The sequence below is a fragment of the Ascaphus truei genome, chromosome 3 (assembly GCF_040206685.1).
Source record: "Ascaphus truei isolate aAscTru1 chromosome 3, aAscTru1.hap1, whole genome shotgun sequence".
Classification (NCBI taxonomy): domain Eukaryota; kingdom Metazoa; phylum Chordata; class Amphibia; order Anura; family Ascaphidae; genus Ascaphus; species Ascaphus truei.
The window spans coordinates 77,042,368-77,059,276 of NC_134485.1; positions in this window are offsets into that span (position 1 = coordinate 77,042,368).

Here is a 16,909-nt window from a genome sequence, read left to right on the forward strand (position 1 = left end):
GTGTTTGGGGCAAAAGCCAGATTGGAATTGGCTAGGGAAATTGGTATTGATATAGTAATCGCTTAATTGAGAGTGAACACATTTTCCCATGACTTTGGATAGTATTGGGAGAAGAGAGCTTGGCCTGTAGTTTGAGACAGTGTTTGTGTCCTCACTTTTGAAGATTGTGACAACTCTGGCAGTTTTCCAGGTCTTAGGGATATGGACTGCAGACAGGATAGAGTTGATTAGGGAAACAATCAGTTTGGCTATGGCTGGGGCACCAAGTTGTAGTTGTAGTAGATGTATACAGCTGTTTTGCGTCTCTAACTCAGCTCCATATCTTCAGAAAAAAAGATTAACCTCTACTTTCCCCACTTCCAGCTTCCCTGGGATGAATTTTTCCCAAGTGCTGCACAGTTGGCATAATGAGCGTGCGAATGAGCAAAGCGAAAGTAGTTACCTTTAAATCATTGACCTTAAATCCCTCAATTAACAAAGGATGCAAACAACACATAAATGATTATCAGCTTTAAAAAAAAGAATACAAGTTGGTTTATTTTCATCACTGCTCTAAAGACAGGAAAGTTAATAAGTTAACTGCTTAGCAGTAACACTGTTTCCCGGTATACAATGATAAGTAACACACACAGACAGGTCAGTCAGGATATTGTTGTGGACTTCCTCCAAGCTACTTGTGGATCACATTTCAAAGAGCTGTAAAAACAGGATAAATTCCGTGTGTCATTCAGTAAGCAGTTACTGTACTACCTCTTTGATTGATGGTCTACAACATAATTTCCCCATGATCCATTTGAAACTGAAAACACAACACAACTGCTACTTATTACAGCTACTCTATTCCTAATTCTATCAGAAATATCAGTTATTTTATCAGAATAGGGAAGCGGGGAGGAGTTCATTAAAATGTTGACCTAAAAACGAACAGTCTGCCATATTTTTCAATTAGGTAAAGTTGCTGAGCAGCATGGAGGGGAAAAGGGTGGGGTTTTGTGAGTAGCGCAAAATACATCACAGCCCCACACAAGTGGAACAAAAAGCCTCAAAACAAAAAAATCTAAGCATATCAGGATCCCCCATTTGCCGACTTCGTACTTCTTAGGGAAGGTGACCTTCGAATAGAAAATAAAAATGATACTCAATTCCTATCTACAGTGAAATTAAGGAAGGAATAGCATGTCAAAGGTGTCTGTTGAAGGCTTGAACGGCAATTAAATTGTAAACCACTGAAGCTCTTATTCAAAATGCTGTGAAGTTACTTCCCTGTGATAGACAAGATTTTAGTCCCATGCATTTGAATCAAACTGGACTATTCTCCAGTACACAGAATCACCCTCAAAGCATACAGTATTGCGTAGAGAGGGACTTGTGAGTGTCTTCTGAAAAGAGACATTAACTTGGCCTATTTTAGTGATGTTTACTATAAATTTTACAGAACCAGATGTTATGACATTGCTTAAATTAAATGAATAACCAAGGCCGGTGTACGGGTATTTGGCACCCTAGGCGAACCTTCCGTGGAATCTTTTGTATGTCGGTTGTGCTTGCCAGACACAATCCTCTCTCCCCCCCCTCTCTCCTCTACCCCTCTCTCTCTCCCCCCTTCTCTCCCCTACCCCTCTCTCTCTCTCCACCACCCCCTCTCTCCCTCCCCAACCTCTCTCTGTCTCCAACCCACACCCCTCTCTCTCTCCCTCACCCTTCTCTCTTTCCCACACCTCTCTCTCCCCCCCACCATTCTATCTCTCCCCTTCACCCCTCTCTCTCCCCTTCACCCCTCTATCTCTATCCCTCTAACCCTCACCTCCCCTCTCTCCTCCTCACCCCACTCTATCCCCCTCACCCCTCTATCTCTCTATCCCCTTCACCCCTCTCTCTCCCCCACCGCTCTCTCCCCCACCCATTTCTCTCTCTCTCTCCACCTTACCCCTCTCTCTCCCCCTCACCCCTCTCTTTCACACCCCTCTCTCTCCCCCCGCCCCTCTGTCTCCCACCCCTCTTTCTTCCCCCATCCATCTCTCTCTCCCTCCACCCCTCTCTCTCCCCCCACCCCTAACCCCCCCTCCCCTTTCTCCCCACCACCCCTCTATTCCCTTTATTCGTTTTTTGCACTCCCCCTCAATTTTTGCACCCTCCTTCCGTTTTTACTCCACTCCATCCCCCCATTTTTACACCCTCCATTTTACACCCCCGTTCTTACACCTCATTCTCTCCCTCTCTGTTTGTACACCCCTCCCTCTGGTTTTTGTACTTGCCCTTCCTCCAGTTTTTGCACCCCACTCCCTCCAGTTTTTCCACCCCCTCCTTTCTGTTTTTGAACTCCCCTTCCTGTTCCACCGACCTGAATAATAGTTCCTGATGCAGTGGAGAGACAGGGGAAAGCAGCCTGTTCTGCTCCCAGCCGCTGCTGCCACCCCCCAACATGTGCTGCCCTCGGCAACCGTCTAAGTCACCTAGTGGTTGCACCGGTCCTTTGAATAACATGACACATTTTTCTGTCTCCTGTAACATCACTGAACTAAGACTGGACCAAACCACCTCTATCCTTAAATTCTTTTTAAAGTCCAAAACCTTAGGAAGCAGTGATAAATCCCTGTGATTGATACCCAGTTGTCAATGTCTGCTGTCACCCTCAACATGCCCTCATTGTGACCACAGAGAGTGTTATCGCCATTGGCACCAGTGGTTGCCAGTAGAGCTTGGGGTATTATTCACACGAGTTTGATTTCGCTGCGAGACCGGACAAATCTTCCCCCTGTTTTTTCTTTCATTCGTTTGCACAAGATATTTTCATTTTTCACAAAGAATTAGATTTTTTTTTTAAAAACCCTAAAAAACCCATTAGACGAATCGAAGGTAAAAATGTGGAATGAAATCTAAATCGCAGGCTTGCAAATGTTTACAAAAACGTGTCGTATTCTTTGCGAACCAAACTTGGACACGTTTGCCTCTCTCTTGTTATCAGCCTATCAAAATGATTATGTTTACAGTACAAAATCTCAAAATCAGAAGAAAAACACAAAGGGGCCGATTTAGAGTTGACAAATACTGTAAGTAAACATGGGAAGAATGTTGATCCAGGGATTAATCCGATTGCCAATTCTTGGAGTCAGGAAGGAATTTATTTTTCCCCTTACGAGATATCATTGGATGATATGACTCTGGGTTTTTTTGTTTGCCTTCCTCTGGATCAATAAGTTAGTATAGACATAGGATAAAGTATCTGTTGTCTAAATTTAGCATAGGTTGAACTTGATGGACGAACGTCTTTTTTCAACCTCATCTACTATGTAACGATGTAACGATGTAACTATGTAACAACAGTGGACTTGTAGCACAAAGTATTACACAGGCGGTAAATGGCGGTTTGCTCCTCATATAAATAAAACCCCAATTTAGAGCTGGCCAAATATAGGTGTAAAACTCTTTGCGTAGAGCACTTTTACCTAAATTCTTGGGGAGGAGGAAGTGGGTTTTTCTCTATGACTAATTTATTTAAATTAACAACGTTAAATTGTACCTGTCATATTTACGGCCAATATATAGTTACAGTAGCTTAATGGCTGTTCTTAATTTATGAACATCTTAACTATGTACTAACAGGGCCCCAGTGCTACACTATAAGAACCAACCATTTCAAGCACTTTTGGGGGGAACTATGGCTATACCTGGCAATGCTTGCTCTTCTGGAAAATAGACCAAGACCCTGCAAAAGAAGAGAGGGAATTTATAGTTAGCGTTTCTGCGTTTTTGTTTCCTTCCTGTCAGCGTGCCACCTGTTTGTTTTCACCATCATGCTGTTCTTTTCTGCTATGCAGAGTTGATACAGACTGAAGGGAGGGCCACAAAAGTAACATTTTGTAGGGCGTGGACTCAGTTCCTGAAGCGCAGAAGTTATGCGGACGTAATTATTGCATGCAAACACAATGTGTACACACATAATTGCTCACACAATTAAAATTGAGCATATCCAATCGCTATAATATAAGATTTCATGATAATATTTTAAGAACAGTTGTGCGCATCTCTGTTGCGCTAAGCACTATATCGTTCTTAAAATAGCGGTGTCACAACACTAGTTGTGCGACTATGTCTACACGTATATAAAGCAGGTCCACTTTAATTTGAATTACCCTAAAAGCTAAAATTTAATTTCTGGGCTTTCTTTAAAAATGAAGATAATTTTTCTCCTTTACAGCAGGAGCCCTGAAATATTTTACACAACCTTGTTGTATTCAGCCCCACTTTAGATTGCCATCATCATCTTCTATCCTTGCCGCCTACCGACCGTCTACACTCTACATGAACTTGGGAGTCATTTGCATTTGGAACTAAAAATTGTTGCCTATGACAGGGGTGCTCCACTCCAGTCCTCAAGCTCCCCCAATAGGTCAGTTGTTCATGATATCCCAGCTTCAGCAGAGCTGGCTCAGTCTTTGACTGAGCCTTTGATTCAGTCACTTGTGCTGAACCTGTGATATCCTGAAACTCTGACCTTATGAAGGGCTTGAGGACTGGTTGAGTACTCCTGGCCTATGATCACAAAAAATCAAATACAAAATGTGCTGTGTAGTGTCTATAATAAACCAATGGAGCACATTTAAGAGTGTATACTATATATTTCTTTTATTTGTGTATTTATTTAATAATATTTTACCATGTGAACAGCTATACATTTAATTGTCATATACTGTATATCATGAAATACAGATCTGAGTCAGAAAAGCATGGGGAAGCGGCTTCACAGTTACAGCAAGTTTCTTAGAAATAAAGACTGAAAATGTTTTGCACGATATGAATTTCCTCATTCTAATTGGTTGCACAAGGGTCTGACCGAAAATGTAGTCAGAGGCAGAGCAGCAGACAGTTTCCTACAGTCCCAAGACTAGCGTTTCCACTGCCCCCCTCCCCAATGTGGGCAGTCTTGGAAGACCCCCCTCTATCTCTCACACCCCTATCTCTCCCCTCCCTCTCATCCTCAGACTCCACCCTCTCCCTCTCTTTTCTGCCACACCCCCACCTCTCTCTCCCTCACCCCACCTCTCTCCCTCAACCCAACCTCTCTCTCTCCTTCACGTGCACATCTCTCTCCCTCCCACATCACCATCTCTCCCCCTCCTCCCCAATACACATAACCCCCACTCCCCCAATACATATAATAACCTGTCTCACCCAATACATATAATAACACACCCTCCCTCAATGCACATAATAACCCCCCTCCCTCAATACACATAATAACCCTCTCCCCAATACAGCTAGCCCCACTCCCCCATACACACAACGCTCCTCCCCATAAACACACAACCCCCCTTTCCAATAAACATATCCCCCTCCCCAATACACTTAATACACCCCTCTATACACAAAATAACCCCCAATACACATACAGTAATTACTACTCACCTAATACACATAATTCCCCCTCCCCTAATACACGCAACCCCCCCTCCTCAATACACATAATACCCCCCTTCTCCAATACACATAATAACCTCCTCACATACACACATACACCATAACTTAGGGGGGGCGGCCTTGGATGCCGCACCAATCTGTTGGGCCCGACTTCCGATGTGCACATGTGTGGGGGTGGGACCTACATGGGAGCTCGGGCCACAGCAGGGGAGAGAGGCCCGCTGAAGGGGTGGCAGCAGGGACAGCTCTCCCCCTCTTTTGGCTGCCCTGGTCAGAGGTGCACCAACCAGAACCTAATATAAAATATCAACAAACAGTACCACACAAGAATTGATGCACAGAAAGTGTTATTAAGAAATGATCCACTCAATATGCAAACTGCAAATAATTATTTTTTTATTATTATTATTAGAGCTACATAAGAATTAAAAAACAATCATTATTCTGGCTTAAGACATTCTACCATACACGAAATAGGGGTATAAATACTGATGGATAATGAAACTCACAGATGTGGCTTAAATCTACACATGGGAGTGTCCAATAATACATGTAGCGCTGTTTCCCCCACCCTATGGGAGATGAGACGGCTACTATGTGTGTGTGGTGCTTTACCTGGCTCACAAGAGGCCTGAACTTCTGCTGCTGGGAGCCCGGGGTGTACATGATCCGTCTGGTGACAGCGCCCCCACCTGTGCGGGATCCTAACTATGTTGGATAATCCCGTCACAGGACCCAATACAAGAATACACACAATGGTATAGATAACAGTTTTAATGAACAGGCAAATAAAATTAGCACAATACTTATACCTAGGCCTCGCACGGCCTTACCCACACAACAGTATACCCCTGTTCATCCACTTAGTCCACACCCTGTTGAGAGTGTCCCCAATGTACAGAGGTGCCCTGGGCACCTACCCAACCTGGTGTTCCCAGTAGCCAACCCATCCGGAAGTGTGTTCGACAGCGCTGCCCACAACTAAAGTGTTACAGTTGGTGCACTTGTAGAATGGTGGTATACCTGCTGGGTGCTCCAACACCCGGTAGCGCCAACTGAAGACAGGGAATCGCTTATCCAGCGACCTTATCCATGATGGCGTCCGCCTCCATGTGGGGTGGTATCCAGCTGGACGGTCCCACCGTGAAGATAGTCTTTATGCTTTGCAGTGGCGGTCTGGTCCCAGACCACAGGCCACAACTGCTGGCCATAACTGCTGTCCCTGACACTATGAATGCTAAATGGGGCAGTGTCCCTATCTAAGGGCCGATCCCTGTAGAAGGGGAGTGGGGCGTAGCTGGGGACTATGGGGGTCTCTGGCCTAGTACAGGGGCCACAGACACCCTACCCTCTCCTTGTCCCAGCTCCAACTGGCGTGGTCTCCTCAGCGCAACAAATGTATCTATTACAGAGCAGGAGGATCCAGCCGCATGATTGGCTGCTGCAGCACATTTGTCTAGCAGCCCCAGTGACTGCTGGGGATTGTAGTTCCCCTGCGGAGTACTCACTGTAACGGCCACCACTGTGTGACTCTCTGCGCATGCGCAAGGTGCACCAAGACGGCCACCGCAACCTCCGGCCATACTGCGCATGCGCAAACTGTACTGCGCATGCGCAAACTTTACTGCGCATGCACGAACTCTACTGCGAATGCGCAAACTGTACTGCGCATGCGCAGGCATAATCTACATGGCAGTGCCCTGCAAGGGGAGCCACCAGGAGAATCCGTCGACTCTGTCTCCTCCGCACCAGCCCATATCTACCCCCCTGGAAGTAAGGGGAAATAAGGGGGAGCCAAGAGGGGGACCTGGCCCCATACATATGAAGTGAACTAGAGAGGAATAACTGATGATATATCAGTTGAGCCATTGACACTAGTAATCATATACTTGAAGAGATGCCTATCAACTGTTGTCATACGATACAATTGTCTGGAACTGGCCTGTAGATCGTTAACTAAACTGACCCAGACTCTTTCAGTCATAGCCAGATAGTGAGGAAAACATAGATGATTGATTCCGGGGAAGAAAACAGTCCTAGATAATGAGTCTTCACATTTTCTGTTTCAATGAGTTTCAGACATGTAAGTCTCAAAGAAAGGCCAACAGTGTACAAATAATTGATATAATATTATTTGTAACACTTTTGTATATACTTTTTTATATTTGTGCAATGCACATCTTAGTGCAGGGGAGCGCAATCTTTTTCCCCTGCGCCCCCTTGCTGGCTGCCCTGCTCTCGCGCGCCCCCCTCCCTCCTCCTTACCGTGGTTCCCGATGTCTGGGCGTCATGATTTCACGTTGCCATGGTGAAGCGTCTCCAGATGCCAGCTCAACCACGGTAAGTAAGGTTTACAGAGGCCATCGCCGCTTCCCCGGCACTTAATTTAAGTGCCTTCGGAAGCATGCGGGGCCTCTGTTAACCCTGCGCCCCCCGCAGTTAATCTCTCACGCCCCCCAGTTTGCTCACCGCTGTCTTAGTGTATACATATACACTGATAATATGTTGATTAGGACACTCTTTTTTGAAGCGCACTTTTTGTATACTTCACAAACTGTACTACAACAACCTGTAGATTTACTGTGACATCTAGGTGTCAGTGATAATTATTCACTGTGCAATAGGTTTTTGTTTAGTTTTCCAAGGTATTCACAATTTCAGTACACAGATGCGGTCCCTGGTTCCGTCGTGCCTCCAGGAACACTCCGTGGGTGGTCCGTTGGCCGCCCGCGGGGGAATTTGTGTCTCCCCGCAATGCGCTTTCACCCACTATGGCTTTTGAAGAGCCGGGGGACTGGTGCCGCGCGGGAGCCGCGAGGAGGACACTCCGGACAGAGGACTTTATCTGTAACTGTTCACATAAAAAAAGGAGCTCTCACAATTTCAAGTAGAATTTACTTGATCCTGCTACGGGTGCACGTCTGCCCGCACATCTGGTTGATATAGAGTTCAATTAAACAATAGAAATCCGGCATTCCAGTGGACTTTCAAGAATTTCAAATTCAAATTTATTTACATAATTACAAGCAGTTCATCAATGTTTCGGTCCCCACTTGGACCTTTTACAAGAATAAAAAGCAGTGATTACTATGTGCTAAATATGCCCACCAGACACCAGGAGAAACTTGTAAGGGAGAGGAAACTGGGAGGGGACTGGATAATGGCACCAGGTGTTGTTGCTCTCTTGTTAACTATAGTAGGTATAGCTTTGTACAGACTTGCCTGGCTTGCTATACGCAATCTTCTGCTGGTCATCAAATTTTGTCAGCAAAGCTGTATCTTTCCTCATCGATATTTGAGCATAGTTGCTAGAATAATAAGGAATTCATAATTGACAGTGAGCCACTAGGGCTTTAGAACAGTCATATTATACGAGTGTATATATTATAATATACTGTTTGTTTATGCTTAGTTTCACACACGCAGTATATACTGTACACTGCTCTTTGTCCTTACTGTGATATAAATGTATTATATTCAAGTGAGATATGTATCATTATGTACAGTCACAATAAAGGTTATTCCATTGTTGTATCACAGGTAGCTCAACACTGTTAGGAGAATTGCTTAGCAATAGTTGCACTTGGGCTCTCGGTGACATTTTTCTAGTCCCCGTCCCCTTACATGTTTCCCCTGGTGGCTGGTGGGTATATTTAGCAGACTGTTAGCACTGCTTTATTATCTTACTATATATTTCTGAAAGTGTCCTATGTGTCCGTGTCTGTATGTATCTCCCTGTGTCCCTCCCCGTGTCCCTAGCGGCAATCTCATTGGACCTTGGGCCATGCCAATGAGATTGCTCCCTTGGCCCGCCCGCCCCCGCACACCTCTCATTGGCCTGAGGCGGAGTGAAGGAGACACACACACAAACACACACACTAGGGGGGGGTGTTACATACATTAGCGGGGCTCACAGTGTTAGCAGCACATCTCGCGCTCTCTTACCTGCCAGTCCCGGAGGCAACGCCTCTTCCTCCGCCTCTCCCTGTTTCCCGCGCTTTCCCCCCCCCCCCGGCGCCGCTACAGTCAGTGGGGGAGCAGAGCGAGCGCCCGGGACACAGCGGGGGAGCGGCCACAACACGCTGCCTCCCGCCTCAGATCCACGTGGTAGCTGCCGGATGGGTGAGGGAGCTGCCGGACGGGTGAGGGAGCTGCCGGACGGGTGAGGGAGCTGCCGGATGGGTGAGGGAGCTGCCTTCACCTCCCCTCACCCCCCTTCACCTCCCCTCACTCACTTCCCCTCCACCCCCCCCCCCCCGGCGCCGCTACAGTCAGCGGGGGAGCGGAGCGAGCGAGCGCGCGCCCGGGACACAGCGGGGGAGCGGCCACAACACGCTGCCTCCCGCCTCAGATCCACATGGGAGCTGCCGGACGGGTGAGTGAGCGGCCGGACGGGTGAGTGAGTGGCCGGATGGGTGAGTGAGCGGCCTTCACCTCCCCTCACCCCCCTTCACCTCCCCTCACCCACCTTCACCTACTCTCACCCCCCTTCACCTCCCCTCACTCCACTTCCCCTCCCTTCCACATCCCCGCCACCTCCCCTCCACCTCCCCTACACCCCCCCTCTACCTCCCCCCCCCTCCACCTCCCCCCTTCACCTCCCCTCCACCCCCCCTTCACCTCCCCTCCACCCCCCCTTCACCTCCCCTCCACCTCCCCTCCACCCCCCTTCACCTCCCCTCCACCCCCCCTTCATCTCCCCTCCGCCCCCCCTTCACCTCCCCTCACCATCCCCCCAACCCCCCTCACCACCCATCCTCCTCACCTCCCCTCCGCCCCCCCTTCACCTCCCCTCCGCCCCCCTTCACCTCCCCTCCACCCCCCCTTCACCTCCCCTCACCACCCCCCACCACCACCCCCCACCACCCCCCCTCACCACCCCTCCGACCTCACCTCCCCTCCTTCAATGCCTTTCGTCTGCCCTCCCACCTCTGCCTTTCGCCCACCCGCACTTCTGCCTTTAACCCGCCCACCGCTCACACCCCTGCGCCACACAGCCGCCGCACGCACTCTACAGACACCTGCCACTCTCGACACACACCCGCCGCCTCTCACCCACCCCACACACTCGACACACACCTGCCGCATCCTGACCCTACGCAACAATATCACTGACCAGCTGTCACCCGCACTCGCCACACACCTGCCGCCTCACACCCTAGCAGGACCCCGACCCACAGCCAGCACTCACTACCCACGCGCCACCCATACTGAACGCCCACCTGCCGCCTCACACACGCTCACACCCTAGCAGGACACACGCCTCACATTTTCACATCACTTATGTCACCAAAATATACATTGTACTGTGGTGTGTTTACAATAAACCATTTTTATACAACATCGTATTACATTTTCTTCCATCTTTCTTTTCTACATTATTATCCAACCTTTACAACAAATAGTCACCTATTGTTCCACGATTTATAAATAATACTACCTATTACGGATTTACATCCCGGGCAACGCCGGGTATATCAGCTAGTCTTGAATAAGCTTCACGTGGGGACCGAAGCATTGATGAGTTTCTGGGTTTCTATTTTTGAATTGTACGGTACAACAGTTCACACATCACAGCTTTCTGGAGAATAATATTTTTGTGTGTTGTTTTTTTTGTTTTTCAACTTTCGGACAGTCTGTTGCGAATGAGAGTATTTTACCGTTTGTGATATTATACAGTACTAACCGGATTTATTTTCAAGTCGCAATAATGTGAGAGTTGAAGTGGTATTCAGGATTTACATTTTTATTTGACTTCAAGACAGTGCTTGATCATTGTGACAGACAATAGCCGGCCTTTCTGGACAACTCTGTTGCCTCAACGGTCAGTGGAAATAAGGCTTATTTATAGGCTTTTAGAATATCACACAATAGTGCGAGAAGTAAATTTACCAGACATTACCGTTTTAACTGAAGTTTGACAATACTAGGGCAATTTAATTAAATAAATTGATGGTGTTTTAAAAAGAAAATGGTCCTGTGTTTCATTAAGTGTTCTGAATCTTTTTTCCTATTAGGTTTACTCTCTCCCCCCACAACATGGTATAAAATAGAGCATTTCCCTAGTATTATATCTTTTAACAACAGTTGATGTGTATCTCTTCATAGATATTATTACTAGTGCTGACGGCTCAACTGATATACCGTATCATAATTTATTCCTCTCGGGTTCACTTCATATGCATTTTATTGGGGTCTTTTAATTATTTTTGGATATAGGTTACACCTACTGTATGAGTTCCATTATATTGCTGTATTTATATCACTATTTTGTGTGTGTCAGATTATCAGAGACCACAATTATCATAATTTTTCTATAATATGTGTTTCTAATAAAAATAAATGTTTTTTCGTAGTTTGTATGTTGAGTGAATTATTTCTTCGGCATGCTTTCTGTGCCACAATTTTTGTGTGGTACTGTTTGTTTATATAGTTTATTTGTTCAACTGGAGCACTCTTGCATGGAAACTTCCATTGACATCAGTGTGAGATTCTGTCAAAAAGTGCCCCAGTCGTCATTCTCACAATTTAATGAATGACCCCCCCAAAAATCATAAAGCATGTCAATATTGGTTGATTTATTTTCAAAATAAGAAACGTATTGAATTGGTTTCTGAAACCAAACACTGTACCATGGTCTGTGCTTGTGTGATGACTGGAGTCCTGCTTCACTGAACCCTGTTCTATGAACGTTTAAAATAGGAATGGTCGAGGTTCAGGTGTAGCTCCTCTCATTGACCTCGCTATCACTGTAACCCTGAGGTGTAACCTGCAACAACCCGAATCAGAGCTGTCCAACACAATATTTACTAGCGCCTACCTACTGAGACGTACCAGCGGGGTGAGCCCAGACAGATAACAGGTCTTATCTGGCAGGGACAAATCAATACACACACTAACATTACACAGCACTGAAACGCATGAAAACAATTTAAGATTATAACACAAAAAGTTGTAAAAAATAGATTGGTTCAATAAAATTCAGTTTAATAAAAGAACATGTTTTCCCATGTGCATTCCCCACCCAACTCATGTTCTTTGTGGATCGCGGGAAGTCCGACTGTATTCCCACCACAACGAATTTCCAATAAAAATTAAAGTTATTCTATTTGTAATTGTCCTTTGTTTAGCGATGAGTTTATTATGTGCCCCCTTCATAGCATGCACTTGGGTGGTCTGTATAACGAGGTACTTTATTTATTTATTTATAAAATATTTTACCAGGAAGTAATACATTGAGAGTTACCTCTCGTTTTCAAGTATGTCCTGGGCACAGACTTTAATGTGTGGGTTATGAATTGTGGTGCCCCCTCTGCTCCTTCCAGGCAGATCCACAATAGTTTCCCAGGATCACACAGAGACTAGACGGATGAGGCTCTCGCTTTCCCCTGCCGCTGCTGTCTCCTCGGCTGAACCTCTGGGATCAGATTTACCCTTTCTTACTGTCATTGATCACATACATTTCTTACTGTCTGTGTAACTCTGTGTACTTATTGTCAAGTGACATGTCTGCCAGTAAGCCAATGGTTTAGACATACTCACAAAATAGTGTTGGCTTTAAAAGTTTAGCACTGCGCCTTTGCTATTTCTGGAATTAGGAGGCAATTTAGTTAGATTCTAGAGACTCGTTAGCATCTAGTCTGGAAATATGAAAATGAGGTCTTATATTAGGTGCAGTACATGGGCTGTGCATCATTGTTACACCTTTCTCCATCATATATTATGGGTGCAGACAGAGTATTTAGCAACCAGATTGGTGTTGGTAAGTGAAACATCCCAAATGAGCTGGACATAAATATATGGAATGGAAGAGTTTCCAGTTTCTCTACAGTACATAGCTTCATTCCTCTGTGGAGGCACTAATGCAACTGTATGTGGGTGAAGTCCACAGCTCCAAGAACATGTTGAAAGTGAGATAACTGGTAAAAAAATTGTATGGTGTCAGTAATAGCCTATAAAAGCCAAATAGCCATTAGAGAATTTGTATTAATCTTTTCATTCTAGATACCAACGCACTCAGTGCCTATTTCAAAATGTCTTTGCCCATTTTGACCCAATAGTACAAAAATATAATATTGGCAGTAGTTCGGCTATTAGAGGGATAGCCATCCGTATATGTATTTTAGGTTGTAGATCAACCTGAATAAGCTCCAATATGTTCATAATGATATGACGGCTTAAGTGGCCCCCCTGGAGTGAGCTAGGGTAGGGTGTTCCTTTAATGGTTTTTAGTGTTTAGGGTAGGGATTCATTTAAAGGGGTTTAGGGTAATGGCTAAGGGTAGCGGGTTTTAGGGTGAGGACTTAAGGTAGGAGGTTTAAATGTAAAAGTTAAACATAGGGACACCTTAGCGGCCAAGTGGCCGGCATGCGAAAAATCCCGGCGGCAGGGAGAGTAGTGGCTAAGCGCCGGCGATCATTCGTTCGTGGCAGAGCAGCCACAACCAAATGTCCTAGATACATCAGGCTTGGCAAATACATTAACTCTAACCCTATACATTATTCCCTTTCTCCCCCAGGATGCTCGTCTTTTTTTCAAGAAAAGCAAACACTGCCAGGTAGCACCTGTCCAACAATAGAGTAGAAATTGCACCCATGGCTCCAGAAAATGAATTTTGCAAATGCTGGGTAATCTTTTTAGCACCTCGTCCGCATAGGCGCATAATTAAGGACGGGTTCTAAATTTAGGACAGCCATTAATCCAACTCAATAGTTGGCACTAAAACAAGAAAGACAGGTTCTATTTAACTTGTTTATGCTAATTTTGAACTTAATTAAATACATTATTAACATGAAAAGGGGTTCTATTGAGGAACCAAAATGTCAAACAGAAGCATCAGACCAAGAAATATATCACTACTTTGATATTGGAGTGCAAGTCCGTATCTATCTATCTATCTATCTATCTATCTATCTATCTATCTATCTATCTATCTATCTATCTATCTATCTATCTATCTATCTATCTATCTATCCATCCATCCATCCATATACTGTACACACACACACACACACATATATATATATATATTATCTATCTATATCTTCTATTTATCTACATACATTAAATACCCATCCATATTTTCTGTCTGTTCCTTTATATTTGTTCATGGTTACCAAGCCATTCTTATGTTTACTTTCCTATACAGTACAGATGCATCCCGACTTAATGTTGGCTGTGCTGGGGAAGCTATGGAATCCTGACCGCGGAATTGCTGCACGGGAAATCTCTCTGTGGGGGTCCAATTCAGAATTTACCTCTACTTCAAACTTCATTTTTTGTCATATAAAATGAATTATCTAATAAATGAAATATATATATATATATATATATATATATATATATATATATATATATATATATATATATATACTCTACTTATTTTAATTTATCTATACTTTATTTTTCTCTTTTAGTCTTTCCCTCTTTATTTTCCTTCCTTATTTACGGTCTGTTTCTCCATTTCGTATTATTAGTTACGTAATTTTCCTCTCATTCACTCAATCCTGTGCAGTTTCTCTATTATTTCTTTCAATGTGTATTGTTTTCTCTTTTATTTTACTCCCTTTGATCTTTGTTTCCACACTCCTGCTCTGGATGTTATATCTGTCTGTTTCCAGGTCCTAATATCATCTCTTCAACTGTCCTGAACTAGCCCTTTTCAAAAAATGTCAGGGCAATGCATGCCTTCGTTTCTCCAATACAAATTGAGCCAAGGGGTTGCACTCGCTCATAACGCAGAATATCACAAATTTTCCTTAGGATTCAATGGCAGTGATAACCCAGAATATCACACATTTTCCTTAGGATTCAATGGCAGTGATAACCCAGAATATCACACATTTTCCTTAGGATTCAATGGCATTGATAACTCAGAATATCACAGATTTTCCTTAGGATTCAATGGCAGTGATAACCCAGAATAATTGACAAAGAACAAAAATGTGCGAAAGGCATCAGAGGTTCTCTCTGCTTGTTCTCCTAATTTTTATTATGTTGCCAATGGCCTATTAAACCTGTTTTATATATTTTTTGAGCGATTCAGCCTTTATCTTTGCTTTCAAGCAGTGCACTGCTTATTCCTTTCCACACAGTATTCCACGTCCGGTATTCCACTGCAAGCTGGGAGCACGTTACCTCTGATACCAAACAGCATGGTCGTGAGTAAATCGGAAAATGTTTATATGAATTATACAAGTCTAACCCCAGTAGATATTGCCTTTATCTCGTGAGGGGGTCTGGATCTACCAATTGTGGTGTTTTACAGACATGCCCTCTTGGTGCAATCATCAAGGTTTCTTTCTCAAATCTGGGAGTATCATTGACTTTTCTTCATATGTACCATTACATGCTTATCTGGATATACATTGTTCATTAATGTTGTTATAACAAGTTATTTGGACACTATCAGTTTACTCTAGAGCACTGGTTTTGGGAACTTCTTCCCTTTTTTTTATAACGCAGAATATCCCTCCATAACACTCCAGTTAGTGTAATAACCTTGACTATATCTACTGCATATGACAATTTCCCCTTTTTTCATATTGAAAGCAAGACCATGTTTGGAGAACCGTGCAATGCTGCACCCCCTCCTGTCTGACACAGTAGTCAAGCGGAAGTACAGCACTGTAATTTACTAGAATGTATTACATAATATGAACTGGACTATGCTATTGTGAATTCAGTCATTCATTAACTTCCTTGTTGAACCAGCAAAGCAAAACAAGCTTGTTCATTTATGGCTGAAATCGTGCCTCCACGGCTCATGAACTCTTTAGAATGACACATACAGTAGACCCAGAAATAGAATATTGATTTACTGTAAAAGATGAGGGAAATTGTATTCTGTGAACATTTTCAGTTTTTATATTTATTCTGCACTTTTTTTGTTATACTGTATTTGTTTTAGAAGACTTCTGCATTCTTGACCCACACCTGTTTGGATATATGGTATTCTCTATGCATAATAAGGAAATAGATATTAGTAAATATTTTTTTGCAGATATTCAGGAATTATATAACTTCACTGATCAAGAAAACGTATTATTTTTGCTTGCTGGAGTTGTTCAATATCACTCACACCCTCACATGCCCACACACATACCATATAAATGTGTAAAAATATATACATTTAATCAATAATAGTCATATTAAAAAAAAACAAGAAAGAAAAAAGAGTTCAGTAGATGTAAAATTAACCAGAAATAGATCTCTGAACAGTGCAAGATAAGACAATCCCCTATCCCTAAGAAGAGCACAAATACAGAAGTCAAACAAAACCAACCAATCAAAAATGCTGCAAGATTAAGGAAAGTCTCAAGATGAAAGTTGCACTAAAGTTATCCATGGCATAAACAGCTCTGATATAAAAACAAGATGTCTGCCGACTATGGAACCTATTTATCATCTGAAATCATGATACACCTAAGTTTTAAAGAACGGAATTCCTCTCAAAACCCAGGCATAATGTAATCTTCCCAAGTGATAATAA